A 24,699-nucleotide genomic window follows, 5' to 3' on the forward strand; every position below is an offset into this window, starting at 1 on the left:
GGTGGATGGGGATCTATAGACCTTGTGGATGGGGATCTGTAGACCTCGTGGATGGGGATCTGTAGACCTCGTGGATGGGGGATCTGTAGATCGGGTGGATGGGGATCTGTAGATATGGTGGATGGGGATCTCTAGACCTCGTGGATGGGGATCTGTAGACCTCGTGGATATGGGGATCTGTAGACCTCGTGGATGGGGATCTGTAGACCTTGTGGATGAGGATCTGTAGACCTTGTGGATGGGGATCTGTAGACCTCGTGGATGGGGATCTGTAGACCTCGTGGATGGGGATCTGTAGACCTCGTGGATGGGGATCTGTAGACCTCGTGGATGGGGATCTGTAGATCGGGTGGATGGGGATCTGGTGGATGGGGATCTGTAGACCTTGTGGATGGGGATCTGTAGACCTTGTGGATGGGGATCTGTAGACCTCATGGATGGGGATCTGTAGACCTTGTGGATGGGGATCTGTAGACCTTGTGGATGGGGATCTGTAGACCGGGTGGATGGGGATCTGTAGACCTTGTGGATGGGGATCTGTAGACCTTGTGGATGGGGATCTGTAGACCTTGTGGATGGGGATCTGTAGACCTCATGGATGGGGATCTGTAGATCGGGTGGATGGGGATCTGTAGATCTGGTGAATGGGGTTGCTATGTACTGATTAGTTATGTGTTCGCAGTCTTGTACATTTCTTTATTCTGTCCAGAGATGGTGCAGCGTTGACCAGAGAGCCATGATTTTTGGCCTCTTAAATCACGTAAAATGTACCAGTCTCTTGCTTATGGTGGAGGTGGCCATGTTGTTGCCTGAACCAATGTTCATGAGCATGCAGCCTGTCCATTTACTGAGAGCCAGTGACATCACTGAGGTGCTTTACTGGTGATACTAATAAGCTGCATTCTCATTGGTTCAGCCCATAAAATGGCTGCGCCGCTGCGTGCAGGTGATAAGTACGCTTTATGTAATAAGTCCTATCAAATGCCAGGATGTAGAAGTAGTATGATGATGTTATAGAGTGATGTGGAATTATGGGGGTAATCTGGGTGTGCTCTATCTGATACCTGCTAGTGGCCCTTAGCGTTTACCCCATAGGGGCCAATGTAGTCACATGACCTCCTGGATCCTTTCATTATAATACCTAGTGCTGGACGCAGCTTATATACTCTTATAATAAAGACTCTACCGTCTGTATAACTGCAATGTAAGGATGTAGGGATATTTCTTCTAGCAAAACTCTAGAGACAGACAGGGACAGAACATGGTACTTACCCTCTCTTGTATGGTGGTAATTACCGAGTATTCAACGGCAAGGCATCGCCATAGCAACGGGCTTCACATGGCTAATGCATAGCAGATTCTGTTACATGGATTAGACTAAAAATAATACCAGGCCCCAACTCCCATTGGCTTTTAATATAGCGCAAATACGGAGAAAAATCACTTGTATTTCTGTGTTTTATTTACCGTACAGGAGTGTGAGTGTGTATATGTGTGTGTGTGTATGTATGTATGTATGTATATATGTGTATGTATATATGTGTGTATATATGTGTGTGTGTGTATGTATATATATATATATTCTAAAGGAAGATTCAACTTGCGACTTTGTCATCTTCATATTTATATTTGCGAGAAAAGGTTAAGAATATATTGCTGATATTTCAGTATTCAGCTAAGTAATAGAATTCGCCATAAATCCACCAATAATCTGAAGTAAATGCGTTTTCATTGTTACTGCAGAAAGTTTCCCAACTTGAAAAAGACTTGAAGAAAAGAGTTTTACTCCCCATATAGGAGGTAAATGCAGAAATCACAGCGCAGAATATTCCAATCGGATGAAGCTGTAAATCCGTCACATCGGTTATTTCCTACAAGTCTTGCGCGGGGGGAGGGGCATGGGACCACTCTGTGGTTGTCTCTCCTTGTAGAGTGTAGCTGACATTGTGTATCTAACCGTCTTCATAGACAGTGATAGCAGCAGTGATAGCCCCCGGGGTATGAGCGGAACCCAATCAGCAAAATTTCAAAGAAATCAAAAGTATTCACATGTCTGAAAACATACACAAATTTGTCTATTACCCCTCCTGTACGTGTCTATCACCCCTCTCTGTTACCCCCTCCTGTACATGTCTATTACCCCTCTTTGTTGCCCCTCCTGTACGTGTCTATCACCCCTCTCTGTTACCCCCTCCTGTACATGTCTATTACCCCTCTTTGTTGCCCCTCCTGTACGTGTCTATCACCCCTCTCTGTTGCCCCTCCTGTACATGTTTATAACCCCTCTCTTTTTCCCCTTTCGCAAAGACAGGGCAGTTATAATGAAAGGGGTAACGGTGGGATTATTAGCCCCTCCTCTGCAGTCCGGGTTCCATGTCACCCTGTACAGAGTCTGTATCTGAGGATCCGTCATATTTAATCATATAAAATATGTCTGAACCGTCAGATTGAGATAAGCTGCAGCGATGGAAGAAATGTGCTTAGATCTTTGGGAGATTCTAACAGAGCTTTTTTCATGTGATTAAACACTAGAGATTGAAGTATTCGGGAGCTGAACAAGGACCCTCTATAGAGAGAAGCATGTCGCAGATCAGCAGTAATTACCCTCCACATTAGCCTTCATGTCCTGTATGACCCGCTTCATTCATTTTCTGCTAGGATAATAATAGCAGAAATATATTTAAAGATTTGCTTTATCATTAAGTGTCTAATTGACCTCCAATTTTAAGAGCTGGCCTCTTCTTTATTGCTGCTTAGAGTTGGTTTTAGCCGGCAGCAAATTCTGCAGAAATAAGACAATGAAACGGCAGCGAGAGTTTAATCACCGGCCGGTCACCTGGCTCCGTCCTTACTAGAGAAGCAATTGGACAACATTTACAGCTTTTCTTTTTTTTGATTTTCAATCAATTTGTTCAACCCAGCAGCTGTGTAATCCTGGCAAAGCACTAAGAGGAGAAAGCCAGACTTTGTTCAGGCTTCTCTAGTTCGTCTCTACTGTATATGGGATATGTGATTAAAGCCTAGTACCACTTCTCCTGTAATGTGTACTGGGATATGTAATAACTACATAGTACCACTTCTCCTGTTCTGTATGCTGGGATATGTAATAACTGCATAGTACCACTTCTCCTGGTCTCTAATACGTGCTCCGCAAGGAACATTCCAGTTCTGGTAACTTCTCCCATCATCCACTAAAAGTGGATGAAATCTTCAGACCATGGCCCATGTGTGATACTGTGATCTCTCATCTATCTGTTTATAAGTAATATATCATTTATTTATTTAAAAAAAAAACCACAGATTAGCAATCATCATCATCTATTTATATAGCACTACTAATTGCACAGCGCTGTACAGAGAACATCACATCAATCCCTGCCCCATTAGAGCTTACAATCTAAATTCCCTAACACACACACACACACACACACACACACACACACACACACACACACACTAGGTTAAATTTGTTAGCAGCCAATTAACCTACCAGTATATTTTTGGAGTGTGGGAGGAAACCGGAGCACCCGGAGGAAACCCACACTAACACGTGGAGAACATACAAACGCCACACAGATAAGGCCATGGTCGGGAATCGAACTCATGACCCCAGTGCTGTGAAACAGCAATGTTAACCACTGTGCCACCGTGCTGCCCGTCTCTCTGTTTAAGCTCTTTCTGAATCTAGCTATATTAAAGTAAGTGCCCAGGGAATCCGTCACCTAAGCCTCCGGACACAGATAGCTGAGTTTGTTGAGGTCCTTACAGACATAGACCGAGCTGTACGGATATTGAATAGACCAGGTTAGTTCCTTACTCAGTCAAATGGAAGCATGTACAGGGCAATCCTTAAACCATGGAATGTTTGTCTCAGAATACAGTGGACTATATGGCAGCGTAGTAACCAGCTCCCCTCCTGCTTGTTTTCTGTAAGTTGTGGGGTAAAGCAACAAACGTAACACAGCCTCCGGCATCTAACAGATCTTCAAATGTTTTGTAATTGTATCTCCATAAAATCGCTCTTGTTTCCCCGATGTTGTATTTGTGCTGAGTGCAGCTGCCTTTAGGCGCATTCTACAAACTCTCTGCAAGTTTCAAACAAGGAGGGAAATGCAAATCTAATTTTTTCAGTTATCTAATCTAATTAGTGTGTTCTTGTGTTCTATATGCAGAGGATTAATACAGTATGGTCCCTTGTAACCAGCTCAGTTCACGAAAGACAACACTGTGTTTTTAAGGAACATAAATGATTGGACACATAGAATATATGTGTACGGTACATGGAATGAAATGACTTTTATTCTGCCAGGTCTGGCTCTGATGAAAAGGTTTATGGTATCACTTTTATTATGGGATATTGGAAATGACATAAAGCTACATTATTACTTACTGAAAAGTCTCCTGATTCTGCTCCCGTTTAAGCCCAGAATATTATAAGAAAGATTGGTGTAAGATACATAAAGTATACGGAACTCTGTTTCATTTTATATCACGTTATTTAGTTTTTACATAAACATGTATTTAAACATAAAACATAAACAAATAAATATACTTCAAAAAATATTTCAGATACATTGAAACTAAAAACACACAAAACAATGTAAACAGTACATAGATACGAGTCAGAGAGCAGTGCGGAGTAAAGCCCGCTATTAATCTATCATAGATTAGAAGTGTCTGCATCTCTCAGTCTCATTTTGGGTATTTTAACCACTAGGATGTAACGTATATTATTACATGGCCGCAAGATATTTTTTAACACCGCGTTAAGTCATTTTAACGCTGTTTTTTATCATTTTTGAGCGGGTTAACTACCCGCGATTCAATTCCATATTTAACGTTGAGGTTTTTTTCATGAAACAGTCCTCTCGCCCTCCAGTAGAAGGTCTATTGAAAGTATAGGGTGTGTGAGAGCCCACTGTGTTAAAAGCTATTCAATTGTTTTTTATCGCGGCGCGTTAAACAGGCCAATAGGCTGTTTTATCTCACACCTCTTTGGGGTGTGCTAAAAATAAAAAACCTAAAAACTATTTGAAATCCTGTAATAGTGAAAAAAAAAAAGATAAACTATGTTTATCAGTAATGCATAACATGTAAAAGTTGATTTTCTTGTGAAAAAATAATGAAAAAAAACCATAAAAAAAATAAAACTCACTAATTAAATATATTTATGTATGTTTTTTGTACAAATATGTATGTACTAATGTGTTTTGACGTGGTATAGATGATTCTATAGTAAAATAATAGTGAAATAAGAAAATATGCTAAAGAAAGATAATGTAATGTAGATATTATCAAATAGAATGGTCGTGTAATGCAATCTAATGTATGCAAATGTATGCAAATCCTTGTTTTTTTGTTATACATGATCGCGTTAAACACGCCCCATAAAACTCGCAAACACAATGATTAACGCACGGAGCAGCGTTATCTCTTTTTCAATTGAATTGCACAAGTTTTCACGCTGCGTTAACTAAAAACGGTCACTATAGCAGTTAAAAACCTGCGTGGGATTTTTTTTTTTTGTCACGCTGCGGGGAAAGAGCAAACTTGCGGTCAATTGAACACCCCCCATAGAGACAGCAGGTTCCATTGATCTGGGAAAGTTCTGGCAACCTGCTACATATACATTGACTTTACAGCGCTGTCTCTGAGACCAGGAATTGGGCATCTACAATTCTACATACCCCTTGGTGACACAGCTGCCATTGTACGAAGGGGCACTCAGCCCCGGTGTTATCACTAGGGCGTAGGATGGACAGTGTATGGAGGGTGTAATGACTGTCAGTATACAGGAGGTCATTATTAAATCAACAATTTCCTCTTCCTTCCTGCAGTGTCACAATAGTGCTGTGTGTAGACAGCAGGAGTATACACAGTGCACAAGCCTGATATTTCTGTAACGCAGCGATTACCACACACAAACACTGCCAGTAGGGACTTGCCACATTGTTTATATAAAAGACACTTTTTCCTGCATTATAGACAAATATCACATAAAATATTCTGCACATAGATGCAAACAGCATAATAATACACGGTCTCTGTGCCGATATACATCCAGCAACCAAACCGCGCACCAGCTGCGGCGATTGCCATGAAGAACTGTAAGTTGGTGGTCATGCAATTAATTTGCTGCAGGAACTGAATTACTTGCTCCACGTCTCTGGGGGTAAATTGTATTTAATGCGACCGTCATTTATCTCTTTAAATAACCTAATTCAGCTGGACAGGATCTGTCCCAAAAATCATACAATGAGATAAACGTTTGCTCGGAACGTTCATTGGAATAGTTCTGTTCAGATAGATTTATCTGAGCAGAACTAACAAATTATTATTTTTTTCTGTCTCTTATTCACCTAAATATAATAAAGTTCTCAGCAATAATGTAACAACACAATAATGTAACAACACAACACAATAATGTAACAACACAATGTGAAGTAATTGGAAACAGAAAACGTAAATTAAAAGCTTTGGAGTTCAGTAAACCCAGGAATGTATCATCTCTCTCATAGAGGGAAGTGAGGGCGTTAGTTCTCTGCCAGAACAGTAATATCACACAACAAATGTACAATAAAAAGACGCAAATTTATAATTAAAGAGAAAAGTAACAAGGAAATTTCAATCTTTACTCAGTGAATATAGATGCGGCAAGAGAGCAACTGAGTACAAAGGATCATGATTCCCGTAAAGGAGAATTTCAGATAGTTGATCATTGTTTGGATATTTAACGTGGTCCCTGCAGCAGTGATACATTCAGTGAAACAATAGAAGGAATTTGGGGGGATTTAATCTAGAAAAATATGTAACAAAACTTGTGCTTTCATCCACCTGATTGGTTAGATTCATGAGAAGGAAACATCTGATTGGTCGTTATGGGACACAATGTCTGTTCTGCGCTGTCTGATTGGTCCTGGTCTTGTTCGTGGCTCCTGGGAGGCAGAGAGAGGCGCAAGGCGGTCAGATACTGTGATATAATGTCAGAGATTATGATATGCTGGGATACACTGAGATTTTGTGATATAATGTGAGATATTGCAATATACTGTGGAAGGTTAGGTGATATTTTCTGTCCCTGTCAGGAGGTCTATGCTCCATAATACAGATTTCCGGGCTGAGCAGACATAAAGTTATATTCTTGCCCTGTGCACAATCATTTCCTAATTGCTGAGAAAGGTAAATGTGTTTCCAGAGTACTGTAATACTATATATGTACCCATGTAATTATTATAGATTTATCTACGTGTGCCCAACACGTCAGTCTTTTTTATTACACGCTAAGGGGTATATCTACTAAACTGCAGGTTTGAAGAAATGGAGATGTTGCCTATAGCAACCTATCAGATTCTGTCATTTGGTAGAATGTACTAAATAAATGATAACTATAATCTGTTTGGTTGCTATAGGTAACGTAACATCTCCACTTTTTCAAACCCACAGTTTAGTAAATATACCCCTAAATCAGAAGTTCTCAATTCCAATCCTGAAGAGCTACCAACAGCTCATGTTTTCAGGATTTCTGTCTGTAGAAACAGGTGGGGTAATTACTGACCCAGACAAATAGATTCATTCACCTGTGTGATTAAAGCAATCCTGAACACATGACCTGTTGGTAGCCCTGGAGGGCTGAGTTTGGACACCTTTATGACTAATTCCATGAGATATGACTTTGCTGTCTACAGGGGACCAGTCATGGAAATTCTGATTGAATTCTTTTATAAACCTGGAATCATTGGGAGACATTGTCAGAACTATTTCTAGGGAGTTATATTTACTGTCTGGTTTCTGGTGCGATATTCTGCAGCGTCGGAGCCTCCTCTGTGTATTGGGGACCTCCAGAGGAGGAATCTTTCTTTGGTTTTGTACCAGCTGAATCTCAGAAAAGCCTAAACCCGTAATGGATATTGATAAATGTAATAAAATAGTTTTATGACAAATTTGAATCCCTAAAAAAAAACCATCTGTGGAACAAACCATTAAAAATAAAGTAATCATTTAATGAAAACAAATTGCGCAGACCATGGATTCGGCTGTCGTACAGTCATATCGTCTTAATTTTAACAAATCAGTCCCTATGTTGAAAACTGCCTTTGATATTGTAATTTCTGTTTAATGTAACTTGCCAGAAGTCAGGTAGCAGAATGCCTGTGGTTTGTAAATATACTAAAGACACTGTGTGGTGTGCAGGCTGCTCCTGTGACAATTTGCCTCTAGCAATAAAGAATAACATTTGTGGTATGAGACAGCACTGAGTACTTGACTATCTCTAACACACATTTATAAATGGATGAGAGCCACTATTTACAGTCACTTCACAAAGAGGACCCAGTGTGTCTACAGGAAAAGCCTAATTTGACGATTAGAAAAAGCAGCCTTTATTCCTGCGCAGACATACGCTGGGTGAGTCCATTCAAATCATTGGAAAACAAGTCTAAGTATGGAAGTCGTTTCTATCTGCCGCTCCCAGGCCCTGCGCTGTGCCAGCCCCTGTATACCGCCGGCATCATGTTACAGAGGGAGGATACAGCTTAGTCTTTGCTTGTTGCATTTAATGCATTGAGGGATATTTTTGGAAACGGACATCAGTGAAAATAAAACATTCTGTTTCTTTGTTGTAAGATTGTTGCCAAGTTAGTAATAGAGGGATATGGGGTATATGTCTGCGGGTATGTAGAAATGGACCCACTGAAGAGCGCCAGGAAACGTGTGCAAGGAAAATGTGAGTGTGCTTTACAATGGGACGCAGCCAAGTAAACAAGGGTAGGTGCACACAGGTGCATGAGGGGTAGGTGCACACAGGTGCATGAGGGGTAGGTACACACAGGCGCATGAGGGGTAGGTACACACAGGCGCATGAGGGGTAGGTACACACAGGCGCATGAGGGGTAGGTACACACGTACATGAGGGGTAGGTACACACAGGTATATGAGGGGTAGGTGCACACAGGTACATGAGGGGTAGGTGCACACAGGTGCATGAGGGGTAGGTACACACAGGTAGATGACGGGTAGGTGCACACAGGTGCATGAGGGGTAGGTGCACACAGGTGCATGAGGGGTAGGTACACACAGGCGCATGAGGGGTAGGTACACACAGGTAGATGACGGGTAGGTGGTCTGTTCAGTACTGAGGTGTAGATGGATAGTCACTGTGTCCTGTCTACAGGAAGGCAACCAGACTACAATATTTATATAATATAATTGATGTATATATTTTTAAAGGTCAAAATAAACAACATGTTTATGGATGTTAGCTGGGACTTATAGTTCCCCTATAGCTGCTTATAAGGGAACTATGATCATCGCAAATCAGTGAGTGAGCACATAAAGTACATATTGAACATACCCCTTAACTGTCCCGATTTTAGGAAGGTTGGGGAAGGGGGGGGGGGGGGGGGGGGTGTAATGGACAACCTAGCGCTAAGCAGCCCTCTTGGGTCACCACGCCCCCCTGTGCCGCTGCCGGGGACAGATGTTGGAGGGATGCATCGAATGATATAGTTTGGATTTGTGTTACCCCGTTTATGTGAACAGATATTGGGGTGGTAGACAGGGGAGGGCTGGCAAGTTTTATCCCGTAGGGCAAGACTTAACTTAGCAGCCTATTCTAATGGGTGTGACCCAGCCCAAAAGTAGCCCACTATGGGACCAGCCCAGGGGCATATGATAATGCCCCCCTTCCCCCCCCAGCCCAGCCTGCCCCTGGTGGTAGATGAGAATTGACTGTTTCTTACTTCTGGAGATCAAGCTGCAGATATGGGGGTTCCAGTATTAACTGTGTAGTGAATTTAAGATTATTTTCTGTTTACTTTTTGAAATATTATTTTTACATCTATTTTTAAATGTTTTAGAGGTCATTGTGGGGTCTCTCAGGCTGGTGGTCTGTATAGCACATTGCTGGTGGTCTGTATGGCACATTGCTGGGGGTCTGTATGGCACATTGTCGGGGGTCTGTATGGTACATTGTCAGGTGGTCTGTATAGCACATTGCTGGTGGTCTGTATGGCACATTGCTGGGGGTCTGTATGGCACATTGCTGGGGGTCTGTATGGCACATTGCTGGGGGTCTGTATGGCACATTGCTGGGGGTCTGTATAGCACATTGCTGGTGATCTGTATGGCACATTGCTGGGGGTCTGTATAGCACATTGCTAGTGGTCTGTATGGCACATTGCTGGGGGTCTGTATGGCACATTGCTTGGGGTCTGTACGGCACATTGCTGCCATTGTCGGGTGGTCTGTATGGCACATTGCTGGTGGTCTGTATGGCACATTGCTGGTGGTCTGTACGGCACATTGCTGCCATTGTCGGGTGGTCTGTATGGCACATTGCTGGGGGTCTGTATGGCACATTGCTGGTGGTCTGTATGGCACATTGCTGGGGGTCTGTGTGGTACATTGCTGGTGGTCTGTACGGCACATTGTTGCCATTGTCGGGTGGTCTGTATGGCACATTGCTGGTGGTCTGTATGGCACATTGTCGGGGGTCTGTATGGCACATTGCTGGTGGTCTGTATAGCACATTGCTGGTGGTCTGTATGGCACATTGCTGGTGGTCTGTATAGCACATTGCTGGTGGTCTGTATGGCACATTGTCGGGGGTCTGTATGGCACATTGCTGGGGGTCTGTATGGCACATTGCTGGTGGTCTGTATGGCACATTGTCGGGGGTCTGTATGGCACATTGCTGGTGGTCTGTATAGCACATTGCTGGTGGTCTGTATGGCACATTGCTGGGGGTCTGTATGGCACATTGTCGGGGGTCTGTATGGTACATTGTCAGGTGGTCTGTATAGCACATTGCTGGGGGTCTGTATGGCACATTGCTGGTGGTCTGTATGGCACATTGCTTGGGGTCTGTATGGCACATTGCTGGGGGTCTGTATGGCACATTGTCGGGTGGTCTGTATGGTACATTGTCGGGGGTCTGTATGGCACATTGCTGGTGATCTGTATGGCACATTGCTGGGGGTCTGTATGGCACATTGCTGGTGGTCTGTATGGCACATTGCTTGGGGTCTGTATGGCACATTGCTGGGGGTCTGTATGGCACATTGTCGGGGGTCTGTATGGCACATTGCTTGGGGTCTGTATGGCACATTGCTGGGGGTCTGTATGGCACATTGCTGGTGATCTGTATGGCACATTGCTGGTGGTCTGTATGGCACATTGCTGGGGGTCTGTATGGCACATTGCTGGGGGTCTGTATAGCACATTGCTGGGGGTCTGTACGGCACATTGCTGGTGGTCTGTACGGCACATTGCTGGGGGTCTGTGTGGCACATTGTTGCCATTGTCGGGTGGTCTGTATGGCACATTGCTGGGGGTCTGTATAGCACATTGCTGGGGGTCTGTATAGCACATTGCTGGTGGTCTGTATAGCACATTGCTGGTGGTCTGTATAGCACATTGCTGGTGGTCTGTATAGCACATTGCTGGTGGTCTGTACGGCACATTGCTGGTGGTCTGTACGGCACATTGCTGGGGGTCTGTGTGGCACATTGTTGCCATTGTCGGGTGGTCTGTATGGCACATTGTCGGGGGTCTGTATGGCACATTGTCGGGGGTCTGTATGGCACATTGCTGGGGGTCTGTATGGCACATTGTCGGGTGGTCTGTATGGTACATTGTCGGGGGTCTGTATGGCACATTGCTGGCGGTCTGTATGGCACATTGCTGGGGGTCTGTATGGCACATTGTCGGGGGTCTGTATGGCACATTGCTGGTGGTCTGTATAGCACATTGCTGGGGGTCTGTATAGCACATTGCTGGGGGTCTGTACGGCACATTGCTGGGGGTCTGTATAGCACATTGCTGGGGGTCTGTATAGCACATTGCTGGGGGTCTGTATGGTACATTGCTGGTGGTCTGTATGGCACATTGCTGGTGGTCTGTATGGCACATTGCTGGGGGTCTGTATAGCACATTGCTGGGGGTCTGTACGGCACATTGCTGGTGGTCTGTACGGCACATTGCTGGGGGTCTGTATAGCACATTGCTGGTGGTCTGTATAGCACATTGCTGGGGGTCTGTACGGCACATTGCTGGTGGTCTGTACGGCACATTGCTGGGGGTCTGTGTGGCACATTGCTGGTGGTCTGTACGGCACATTGCTGGTGGTCTGTACGGCACATTGCTTGGGGTCTGTACGGCACATTGCTGGTGGTCTGTATAGCACATTGTCGGGGGTCTGTATAGCACATTGCTGGTGGTCTGTATGGCACATTGCTGGGGGTCTGTATGGCACATTGTCGGGTGGTCTGTATGGCACATTGCTGGTGGTCTGTATGGCACATTGCTGGGGGTCTGTATAGCACATTGCTGGGGGTCTGTATAGCACATTGCTGGTGGTCTGTATAGCACATTGCTGGTGGTCTGTACGGCACATTGCTGGTGGTCTGTACGGCACATTGCTGGGGGTCTGTGTGGCACATTGTTGCCATTGTCGGGTGGTCTGTATGGCACATTGTCGGGGGTCTGTATGGCACATTGTCGGGGGTCTGTATGGCACATTGTCAGGGGGTCTGTATGGCACATTGCTGGGGGTCTGTATGGCACATTGCTGGGGGTCTGTATGGCACATTGCTGGGGGTCTGTATAGCACATTGCTGGGGGTCTGTATGGCACATTGCTGGGGGTCTGTATGGCACATTGCTGGGGGTCTGTATGGCACATTGCTGGGGGTCTGTATGGCACATTGTCGGGCGTCTGTATGGCACATTGTCGGGGGTCTGTATGGCACATTGTCGGGGGTCTGTATGGCACATTGTCGGGGGTCTGTATAGCACATTGCTGGGGGTCTGTATGGCACATTGTCGGGGGTCTGTATGGCACATTGCTGGGGGTCTGTATAGCACATTGCTGGGGGTCTGTATGGCACATTGTCGGGGGTCTGTATGGCACATTGTCAGGGGGTCTGTATGGCACATTGCTGGGGGTCTGTATAGCATATTGCTGGGGGTCTGTATGGCACATTGTCGGGTGGTCTGTATGGCACATTGCTGGGGGTCTGTATGGCATATTGCTGGGGGTCTGTATGGCACATTGCTGGTGGTCTGTATGGCACATTGCTGGGGGTCTGTGTGGCACATTGTCAGGGGGTCTGTATGGCACATTGCTGGGGGTCTGTATGGCACATTGCTGGGGGTCTGTATGGCATATTGTCGGGCGTCTGTACGGCACATTGCTGGTGGTCTGTATGGCATATTGCTGGGGGTCTGTATGGCACATTGCTGGTGGTCTGTGTGGTACATTGCTGGGGGTCTGTATGGCATATTGTCGGGCGTCTGTATGGCACATTGCTGGGGGTCTGTATGGCATATTGCTGGGGGTCTGTATGGCACATTGCTGGTGGTCTGTGTGGCACATTGCTGGTGGTCTGTATGGCACATTGCTGGGGGTCTGTATGGCACATTGTTGCCATTGTCGGGTGGTCTGTATGGCACATTGTCGGGGGTCTGTATGGCACATTGTCGGGGGTCTGTATGGCACATTGCTGGGGGTCTGTATGGCACATTGCTGGGGGTCTGTATAGCACATTGCTGGTGATCTGTATGGCACATTGCTGGTGATCTGTATGGCACATTGCTGGGGGTCTGTATAGCACATTGCTGGGGGTCTGTATGGCACATTGCTGGGGGTCTGTATAGCACATTGCTGGGGGTCTGTGTGGCACATTGCTGGGGGTCTGTATGGCACATTGCTGGTGATCTGTATGGCACATTGCTGGGGGTCTGTATAGCACATTGCTGGGGGTCTGTATGGCACATTGCTGGGGGTCTGTATGGCACATTGTCAGGGGGTCTGTATGGCACATTGCTGGTGGTCTGTATGGCACATTGTCGGGTGGTCTGTGTGGCACATTGCTGGTGGTCTGTATGGCACATTGCTGGTGATCTGTATGGCACATTGCTGGGGGTCTGTATAGCACATTGCTGGGGGTCTGTATGGCACATTGCTGGGGGTCTGTATGGCACATTGTCAGGGGGTCTGTATGGCACATTGCTGGTGGTCTGTATGGCACATTGTCGGGTGGTCTGTGTGGCACATTGCTGGTGGTCTGTATGGCACATTGTCAGGGGGTCTGTATGGCACATTGCTGGGGGTCTGTATGGCACATTGCTGGGGGTCTGTATGGCACATTGTCGGGTGGTCTGTATGGCACATTGCTGGTGGTCTGTATGGCACATTGTCAGGGGGTCTGTATGGCACATTGCTGGGGGTCTGTATGGCACATTGCTGGTGGTCTGTATGGCACATTGCTGGGGGTCTGTATGGCACATTGCTGGTGGTCTGTATGGCACATTGCTGGTGGTCTGTATGGCACATTGTCGGGTGGTCTGTATGGCACATTGCTGGTGGTCTGTATAGCACATTGCTGGTGGTCTGTATGGCACATTGCTGGTGGTCTGTATGGCACATTGCTGGGGGTCTGTATAGCACATTGCTGGGGGTCTGTATGGCACATTGCTGGGGGTCTGTATGGCACATTGCTGGGGGTCTGTGTGGTACATTGCTGGGGGTCTGTATGGCACATTGTCGGGGGTCTGTATGGCACATTGCTGGGGGTCTGTATGGCACATTGCTGGGGGTCTGTATGGCACATTGTCGGGGGTCTGTATGGCACATTGCTGGGGGTCTGTATGGCACAATGTCGGCGGTCTGTATGGCACATTGTCGGGGGTCTGTGTGGCACATTGTCGGGGGTCTGTATGGCACATTGCTGGTGGTCTGTATGGCACAATGTCGGGGGTCTGTATGGCACATTGTCGGGGGTCTGTGTGGCACATTGTCAGGTGGTCTGTATGACACATTGTCAGGTGGTCTGTATGGCACATTGCTGGTGGTCTGTATGGTACATTGCTGGGGGTCTGTATGGCACATTGTCGGGGGTCTGTATGGCACATTGCTGGTGATCTGTATGGCACATTGCTGGGGGTCTGTATGGCACATTGCTGGGGGTCTGTATGGCACATTGCTGGTGGTCTGTATGGCACATTGCTGGTGGTCTGTATGGCACATTGCTGGGGGTCTGTACGGCACATTGCTGGTGGTCTGTATGGCACATTGCTGGGGGTCTGTATGGCACATTGCTGGGGGTCTGTATGGCACAACGCCGGGGGTCTGTATGGCACATTGCTGGTGGTCTGTATAGCACATTGCTGGTGGTCTGTATGGCACATTGCTGGTGATCTGTATGGCACATTGCTGGGGGTCTGTATGGCACATTGTCGGGGGTCTGTATGGCACATTGCTGGTGATCTGTATGGCACATTGCTGGGGGTCTGTATGGCACATTGCTGGGGGTCTGTATGGTACATTGTCGGGGGTCTGTATGGCACATTGCTGGGGGTCTGTATGGCACATTGCTGGTGGTCTGTATGGCACATTGCTGGGGGTCTGTATGGCACATTGCTGGGGGTCTGTATGGCACAACGCCGGGGGTCTGTATGGCACATTGCTGGTGGTCTGTATGGCACAACGCCGGGGGTCTGTATAGCACATTGCTGGTGGTCTGTATGGCACATTGCTGGTGGTCTGTATAGCACATTGCTGGGGGTCTGTATAGCACATTGCTGGTGATCTGTATGGCACATTGCTGGGGGTCTGTATGGCACATTGTCGGGGGTCTGTATGGCACATTGCTGGTGATCTGTATGGCACATTGCTGGGGGTCTGTATGGTACATTGTCGGGTGGTCTGTATGGCACATTGTCAGGGGGTCTGTATGGCACATTGCTGGTGGTCTGTATAGCACATTGCTGGTGGTCTGTATGGCACATTGCTGGTGGTCTGTATGGCACATTGCTGGTGGTCTGTATGGCACATTGCTGGTGGTCTGTATGGCACATTGTCGGGTGGTCTGTATGGCACATTGCTGGGGGTCTGTATGGCACATTGCTGGTGGTCTGTATGGCACATTGCTGGGGGTCTGTATGGCACATTGCTGGGGGTCTGTATGGCACAACGCCGGGGGTCTGTATGGCACATTGCTGGTGGTCTGTATGGCACAACGCCGGGGGTCTGTATGGCACATTGCTGGGGGTCTGTATGGCACATTGTCGGGGGTCTGTATGGCACATTGCTGGTGATCTGTATGGCACATTGCTGGGGGTCTGTATGGCACATTGCTGGGGGTCTGTATGGCACATTGTCGGGTGGTCTGTATGGCACATTGCTGGTGGTCTGTATGGCACAACGCCGGGGGTCTGTATGGCACAACACCGGGGGTCTGTATGGCACAACACCGGGGGTCTGTATGGCACAACGCCCTGGGTCTGTATGGCACATCGCCGGTGGTCCGGCGATTTAGCTGAATGTAAGCCCAGTTGGGTTGTGTGTTGGATGAAAGTGAATAGTTAAATAGCCGCGTTCTTCCAGCGCCTCACATCACAGAAGCAACGACCTAACTCATTAGCCCTTTGATTTAATATATTGACACTTTGGTACGAATAATTCTGTCTAGTGGCTTCGGCTTTCCAGGGATCAATTTAATTAGTTATAAAATGTGACTCTTCGTCAGGAGCCAGAAGAAATGCTGACGTTAAATAAAGTAATACGCAATTTAAACAATAAAGCTATCGATGCTGGTTAAAAGTTAATGATGCGCAAAAAATAGCTTAATAGAGACAAGCTCAGCAATGAGTGTGGAAAAATTAAGCTAAGTGGATGGATGAGAGACGCGGGTGTATCGCTGGGGAGAGCCCTGTGCGTGTACACGTGTGTGCGTGTTCTGTGCTGATACCGAGAGCAATGGTGGCGGACGTTGGATGTGTGCGTCTCTCCACGCTGTATGTACTGGCTCAGTCTCCCCAATCTAAATAAACAATAATAATAATAATTATGGATAATATACTTTTATATGGACATGACTAAGTAGAAGTTTTTGTTACATATATTTATTGCAAGCTTCATATTGATTAAAAATCACATTTAAGATTAGTCCAGAATAAAGGTTGTGAAACTAGCCCAGGATTCAGGTTGTACCCAGTGCTAGTATTGTATTATGGTGAATGTACAATTAGTGTATTAGTTGTAGGACATAAACAGTATCAGATCCAGCCGGTGCCCACAGGTGATGCAGAGATGAATATTATCCTGTGTTAATGTTGTTTGGATCAGCGCAGAAGTAATGCAGAATAATTCAGACAACTGGGTCTAATATGAGTTCTAGGTCTCAGTCATTCAGTTATTGGAGCCGGATGGATTATTCTCTGAATTAATGCAGAAAATTTCCATAAAAATGTAACGTTAATAAAAATAGATATTATTTCTCATGTATTTGTCTTTAAGAATAACATTATATGGATGTAAAAAACACATTTAATTATCTAGATGCAAAATCTGGTCCCATCGTAATACAACTAAACTTGTTCTTAAAGTGGAAAAAATGTGAGTAGGGTTGAGGTGTGGGATGAGATAGAGAGGTAGGTGAGTTGGGTTGAGGTATGAGGTAAGGTAGACAGGACAGTGAGTGTAGGAGAGAGGTAGGTGATCATGGTGAGGTGGGGTAGACAGGTAGGTGAGCAGGGGGAGGGGTAGAGAGGTAGGTGAGCGGGGGGAGGGGTAGAGAGGTAGGTGAGCGGGGGGAGGGGTGGAGAGGTAGGGGAGAGGTAGGTGAGTGGGGGTGGGGTAGAGAGGTAGGTGAGTGGGGGTGGGGTGGAGAGGTAGATGAGCGGACGAGAGAGGTTGGTGAGTTGGGTTAAGGTATGAGGTCTGGTAGACAGGTAGGTGAATGAAGGAGAGGTAGGTGAGGTGGGGTAGACAGGTAGGTGAGCAGGGTGAGGTGGGGTAGAGAGGTAGGTGATCGGGGTGAGGTGGCGTAGACAGGTAGGTGAGTGGAGGGGAGAGGTAGGTGAGCGGGGGGAGGGGTGGAGAGGTAGGTAGTGGGGTGGAGAGGTAGATGAGCGGACGAGAGAGGTTGGTGAGTTGGGTTGAGGTATGAGGTTTGGTAGACAGGTAGGTGAGTGAAGGAGAGGTAGGTGAGGTGGGGTAGAGGTAGGTGAATGGGGTAAGGTGGGGTAGACTGGTAGGTGAGGTGGGGTAGAGAGGTAGGTGATCGGGGTGAGGTGGCGTAGACAGGTAGGTGAGTGGAGGGGAGAGGTAGGTGAGCGGGGGGAGGGCTGGAGAGGTAGGTGGGTGGGGTGGAGAGGTAGATGAGCGGACGAGAGAGGTTGGTGAGTTGGGTTGAGGTATGAAGTTTGGTAGACAGGTAGGTGAGTGAAGGAGAGGTAGGTGAGGTGGGGTAGAGGTAGGTGAATGAGGTAAGGTGAGGTAGACTGTAGGTGAGTGGAGGGGAGAGGTAGGTGAGCGGGGGGATGGGTGGAGAGGTAGGTGAGTGGGGGTGGGGTGGAGAGGTAGATGAGCGGACGAGAGAGGTTGGTGAGTTGGGTTGAGGTATGAGGTCTGGTAGACAGGTAGGTGAGGTGGGGTAGAGGTAGGTGAATGGGGTAAGGTGGGGTAGAGAGGTAGGTGATCAGGGTGAGGTGGCGTAGACAGGTAGGTGAGTGAAGGAGAGGTAGGTAGGGTAGAGGTAGGTGAATGAGGTAAGGTGAGGTAGACTGTAGGTGAGTGGAGGGGAGAGGTAGGTGAGCGGGGGGATGGGTGGAGAGGTAGGTGAGCGGGGGATGGGTGGAGAGGTAGATGAGCGGGTGAGAGAGGTTGGTGAGTTGGGTTGAGGTATGAGGTCTGGTAGATAGGTAGGTGAGTGAAGGAGAGGTAGGTGGGGTAGAGGTAGGTGAATGGGGTAAGGTGGGGTAGACTGGTAGGTGAGGTGGGGTAGAGAGGTAGGTGATCGGGGTGAGGTGGCGTAGACAGGTAGGTGAGTGAAGGAGAGGTAGGTGAGGTGGGGTAGAGGTAGGTGAATGGGGTGAGGTGGGGTAGACTGGTAGGTGAGGTGAGGTAGAGAGGTAGGTGATCAGGGTGAGGTGGCGTAGACAGGTAGGTGAATGGGGGTGGGGTGGAGAGGTAGATGAGCGGGTGAGAGAGGTTGGTGAGTTGGGTTGAGGTATGAGGTCTGGTAGACAGGTAGGTGAGTGAAGGAGAGGTAGGTGAGGTGGGGTAGAGGTAGGTGAATGGGGTGAGGTTGGGTAGACAGGTAGGTGAATGGGGTAAGGTGGGGTAGACTGGTAGGTGAGGTGAGGTAGAGAGGTAGGTGATCAGGGTGAGGTGGCGTAGACAGGTAGGTGAATGGGGTGGTCTTTGGATCTCAGCACTAGTCACCGTCTCTCATTTTGAGGAAGATTAAAGCATACTGCCACGCTCCGGAGGTGTCAACTGATGCAGTGGGACCATCCACACTTACATCCTGCTGTATCTGATCTACACATTAGTATTATTAGAAGTATGTGACCTTTCTGTTCTTCAGCTTTGTCATATATCAGTGGTAGAAATGAACGCGGTGGTCGGACAGCGTCTGGAATACACAGAACATTCAGCTACTAATGATGTATTTACCGTTCCCTTAGAAGATGATGATATTGCAGCTCTGACATTAGTTGTAGTTTGCGGTGGTGACAGGATAACAGGATTCCCACATTTATTAGAGATATCCGCAGCAAAACTCGTCCACACAATCTGCTCCTTCCCATCCCCTGTTGGGCCACAATCCCGGGAAAAAGGGGATGATGATGATGATGATGATGATATTATTATATAGTCGCGGCACTTCTGCCATTGATCCATGGTATTAGGGGTGACAGACTGATAGGATTCGGGGGGGGGGGGGATAAATAAACCCAAGTTACCTTATACTAAAAACACCTGCAAGATATATGTAACAATCACCAAATATGTGTTATATTGTAGTTATAGGAATACAAGCTATCGTTCTCTGTTATCATTCGTTTCAGACATTTCCTAAAACAGGCTTAAAGAGGCTGGCTACAATGTATCTCAATGGGATTATTGGCAGGAAGTCTGCTGTACACAAAAAAATATCCTCCCCCAAATCGTAACAGTTATTATAACCTCCTGATGATTGCATCTAGCTATGTGGATGTTTTATATAAGATCATACGGTGTCCTAATCCCAGAATCTGCAGTTTCCAGAACTCTGTAAGAGATTAAATCACCCCCAGCAACCTCCTGTCTGTACTGTGATCTATTCCGTCATGTCACGTTACATACATCTCATGTGTTACATACATCTCACGTGTTACATTCATCTCACGTGTTACATTCTCCAGTACTGGGATCTATTCCGTCATATCCTGTTACATTTATATCTCACGTGTTATATTCTCAAGTACTGTGATCTATACCATCATGTCCTGTTACATTCATCTCACGTGTTACATACATCTCACGTGTTACATACATCTCACGTGTTACATTCTCCAGTACTGTGATCTATACCATCATGTCCTGTTACATTCATCTCACGTGTTACATACATCTCACGTGTTACATACATCTCACGTGTTACATTCTCCAGTACTGTGATCTATACCATCATGTCCTGTTACATTCATCTCACGTGTTACATACATCTCACGTGTTACATACATCTCACGTGTTACATTCTCCAGTACTGTGATCTATACCATCATGTCCTGTTACATTCATCTCACGTGTTACATACCTCTCACGTGTTACATACCTCTCACGTGTTACATACCTCTCACGTGTTACATACATCTCACGTGTTACATTCTCCAGTACTGTGATCTATACCATCATGTCCTGTTACATTCATCTCACGTGTTACATACATCTCACGTGTTACATACCTCTCACATGTTACACACATCTCACGTGTTACAAACATCTCACGTGTTACATACCTCTCACGTGTTACATACATCTCACGTGTTACATACCTCTCACGTGTTACATACATCTCACGTGTTACATACCTCTCACGTGTTACATACCTCTCACGTGTTACATACCTCTCACCTGTTACATACATCTCACGTGTTACATACCTCTCACCTGTTACATACATCTCACGTGTTACATACCTCTCACGTGTTACATACATCTCACGTGTTACATACATCTCACGTGTTACAAACATCTCACGTGTTACATTCTCCTGTACTGTGATCTATACCATCATGTCCTGTTACATTCATCTCACGTGTTACATACATCTCACTCGTTACATACATCTCACGTGTTACATTCTCCAGTACTGTGATCTATACCATCGTGTCCTGTTACATTCATTTCATGATATAGGAGATTTATGAACCTTCTACTTTCTCAGAACTTTATTTCAATTTATTTCTTTTCATTTCTTGACACTTACAAAATGGGTAAATGTGCAGTAACCCCAAAATGTTTTGTATTGTTCCCCCTCCCACCACCCCACATAAAATGATTAAACATCACAAAGTGAGAATTAGGGTCTCTCCTCTCACAATATACTCGCAGACCTGGTTTTGGATATAAGAGTCTGGATATATTGTACATACTGTATTATTATGTATATAGTATGTGGATTATTGTCTGTATCATATTTATTGTTCCAGAAATCTGGATTATTGTGTGTGTATTATGTGCATGACAGAGACGTGTGTGTATTGTATGTACCGTGTGCGGCAGTAATCAGATTATTGTGTATAATGTACATTCCGTTGTTCTTCTACTAGGCAAACTGTTTTGTCTTTGCATTGACTTTATGTTGGCTGCAGCCTACACAGAGGGGGACGCTGGAAAAATAGAGAGTATTAATACTCCTTACTGTGTGCGGGCCAGCAGTAGTTGGAGAGGGGGCCGGTGTTGTTTTAGGGCTCAGATGGCAGGGCTAAGCACACAGCCTACGGCAAGAAGAAAGTGCCTGGTTTGTTTTCTGGTGGAGAGTTCAGCCGTTCCCAGGGGGACGCACTCAATGGCCATTTTGTCTCACACTATTTCATTGACATTGAATTCTTGTTTTTTCATAATTATTCTTGCCCGTCACTGGGTGCGCACATGACATTTGAGCGTGTTTTAAAGTCTTAACACACTCATGTGCCTGCAATAAAGTGATTCATGACAATCAGCGCTTTCTCTAGACAACAGTGCGCCTCTGTTGTTCTCCGCAGGCCGGCAGCTGGGAGGCAATTCTGAGCGCGACGCCTAATCTAGCGGGAGAACAGGAGTATCCACCAAAGCATCTCCCAAATTAGCCAAAACAATTCCTTTTGTTGTATGGGCACCGGACGTCCCCCTTGTACTGTACGGAGGATTAGCTGTTAACCCTTTCATTCATTAACTCCAGCTATAGACAAGTTACTGCCACATTTACTTATTTAGGTCACTCAGTCTGTGGCTGAATTGAAAGAAAAATATTTCCAACTGTCCTAAGTACAATGAGACCTCCTCGGTCATAATATTATATGCGTATATCCATCTGATCGCCCTGTTGTCTTCTACAAATCTCTGGCTGGAATTTCACTGTAGAAATGTAGAGAGTTTATTAAGAAAATTGTTTTATTGCTGAAACTGAGACAAGTCTGCAAAGTATTGTAATATCTGGTCACTTAATGTACTTTTTATCTGCAGTATTAATGTTGAATTGGTCGTGTTCTGTGGATGAGCAGCCGATATACACAGTAAATATATATGAAGTCTTGTTCGTGGTATTATCATTTGTGTGCACACAAGAAGAGCATTGCGTCCTCTCTCCTAGTTGTAATTTATACATTTAGACTTCCTTGCTGACATGTCTGGTGTCATTACACTAAATTTGTGAATATGCAAATCAGTTACTTTTCACTTTCAGCTGATTTGCATGCCCGAGGCGTAATTGTCTCTGCTATTTCTTTCTTCAGTAAAAAAAGAGATATGAAAAAAAAACCCAGAAGCAGCAATAACAACGTTTCTAACAAACGGAGATCTGACTGTTTATGTGCCCGTTTCTCACAGTTTTATTCCTTCGTTCGGATGCCTGTTGCCAGTGACCCTCATACAACTTAATCTTTTATGTACTGAATATAAACGTTTATACGGTTCACTCGTCCGAGCGCAGATCACAAACAACCTTTTACCAGGAGCTGCAGTAGGTTAAATCTCGCCCTGTGGAAAGTGTCTTAATGTGGGCGGCTGGAATGTATTTTTTTTTCGTACAGAAAAGTGTCTAAATGTGTATTCAGGATTCAGCACACTCCCGCTACTCACACCGCCTGTTATATATACATATATCTATACATATACACATATATACTGTACGCGGGAATCCTCGCCCTGTAGCTGTTTAGCACCGTTTAATGAACTGAGTGCTAAGGAGTAAATTAACCGCGCTATCTCTTCCTGGCTGATTTTCTCTCCGTTGCTCTTTTGTACGTCTCTCTCTTCTCATGGAAATGCCGAGTGAGGCAATAATTGCTTTGTGTTTACTTGTATTGTGTCTGCGGGCTGCTGCAGGGATAATGGCACATATGTTAGAAGTAGCTGTTATGCCGAATACAGACTCTGATCTGAAGCTGCAGAAGAAGACTTTGCACATTAGAAGTGAGGAGTGAGAATCTCGGGGTGAGTACTTAGCTGTGTTTGACTCCCAGCCGCCCGCGTTGACATGTTTGTGGAGCGTCTTCTGCAGCGTTGGGTCACCGCTGACTAATCTTGTACATTAGACAATCCAGCGCTCTTTTATGCAGAGTTACCCGGCTAATCTCGGCGCACTAAGCAATATTTACATCTTAGCGAGTACATTAAAGTTAAAAAGTCAGAATTACACGCGTTGGAATTGCGGGAGCCTGATCACCTCTTTGAGACCCAAATATTCCCCGACAGTTTGGTTTGTTTATTAACCGAGCCCCATGCTGTGGGGGAATCAATTTAATATGGTGGGAGTTTGAAGCGGAGCAGTTAGATGTATATCCGCATATCTTGGGTATACATCTCTGATAATGATGTGCGCTCCAGACATATTTCTTGCTTTGTTTATGTCTGTTATGGATTCTCCTCATTATAAATGCTGTTTGAGGGGTTCCCTGCGGATTAAGCCAGTTTACTGCAGATTTTTTTAATTTTATGCCAAACACAATGTATTAAATAGCAGCTCCCGTGGAAGCTGAATGTTCGCTATACTTCTCATCCAAGGTTGGATTTGTTTATATTAAAATGATCAAAAATATATATTCCGGCTAATCAACTGCAGACAGTCGCTCTGTAAATCTACTCCGGGGTAAAGGAAAGTGTTAATACATAAATATAGATAATCATCCCTGGAGGTACAGGTAGAATATGAAGAGGAATATTTGTGGCAATTATATATATATATGAGATATAGTACATCCCAGCGGTGCTGAGAGTTATAGTTTCTCCTTTGTAAATTTTGGAGAAACTTTTTTACAACTCTCTAAATGTCAATTATGGCCCAATCCCACGTTACATCTTCTGTTATCACGCAGTTACTTTGGCGCAACTGCGTCCGTGTTTCAGGCCAGCACATGGAATAGTCCGTCTGCGCTGCGTACTGAGATCGTACAACGCAGATTACTAACACACCTGTGAACCTGGTCTATTATAGATAAATCTAACGTTATCCTAATCCAACAACAGTTACGAATGACTGTATATTAAAGCCACGGATAACGTACACACACACTATATGTTAGTGACAAGACTTGTTACACTGTCATTATATTTGCTGTGCAGGTTAATGATCATTTTTATTTGGGATTACTGACAGGAAGACAGATGTGTGTAGAGAAATATCTTCCCCCCCGAATCACACTTCTTCTATATGTTATTTGTGGATTAGTG

The 24,699-nt window shown here is 45.6% G+C and overlaps 1 protein-coding gene across 6 annotated transcripts in view; it reads left to right on the forward strand.

The window, feature by feature from the left end:
• Positions 1–24,699, forward strand: part of SOX6 (SRY-box transcription factor 6) — a 307,461-nt gene that overhangs the window by 209,412 nt on the left and 73,350 nt on the right. The gene's annotated exons all lie outside the window — the stretch shown is intronic.

Source organism: Mixophyes fleayi, chromosome 10, assembly GCF_038048845.1.
Source record: "Mixophyes fleayi isolate aMixFle1 chromosome 10, aMixFle1.hap1, whole genome shotgun sequence".
Classification (NCBI taxonomy): domain Eukaryota; kingdom Metazoa; phylum Chordata; class Amphibia; order Anura; family Limnodynastidae; genus Mixophyes; species Mixophyes fleayi.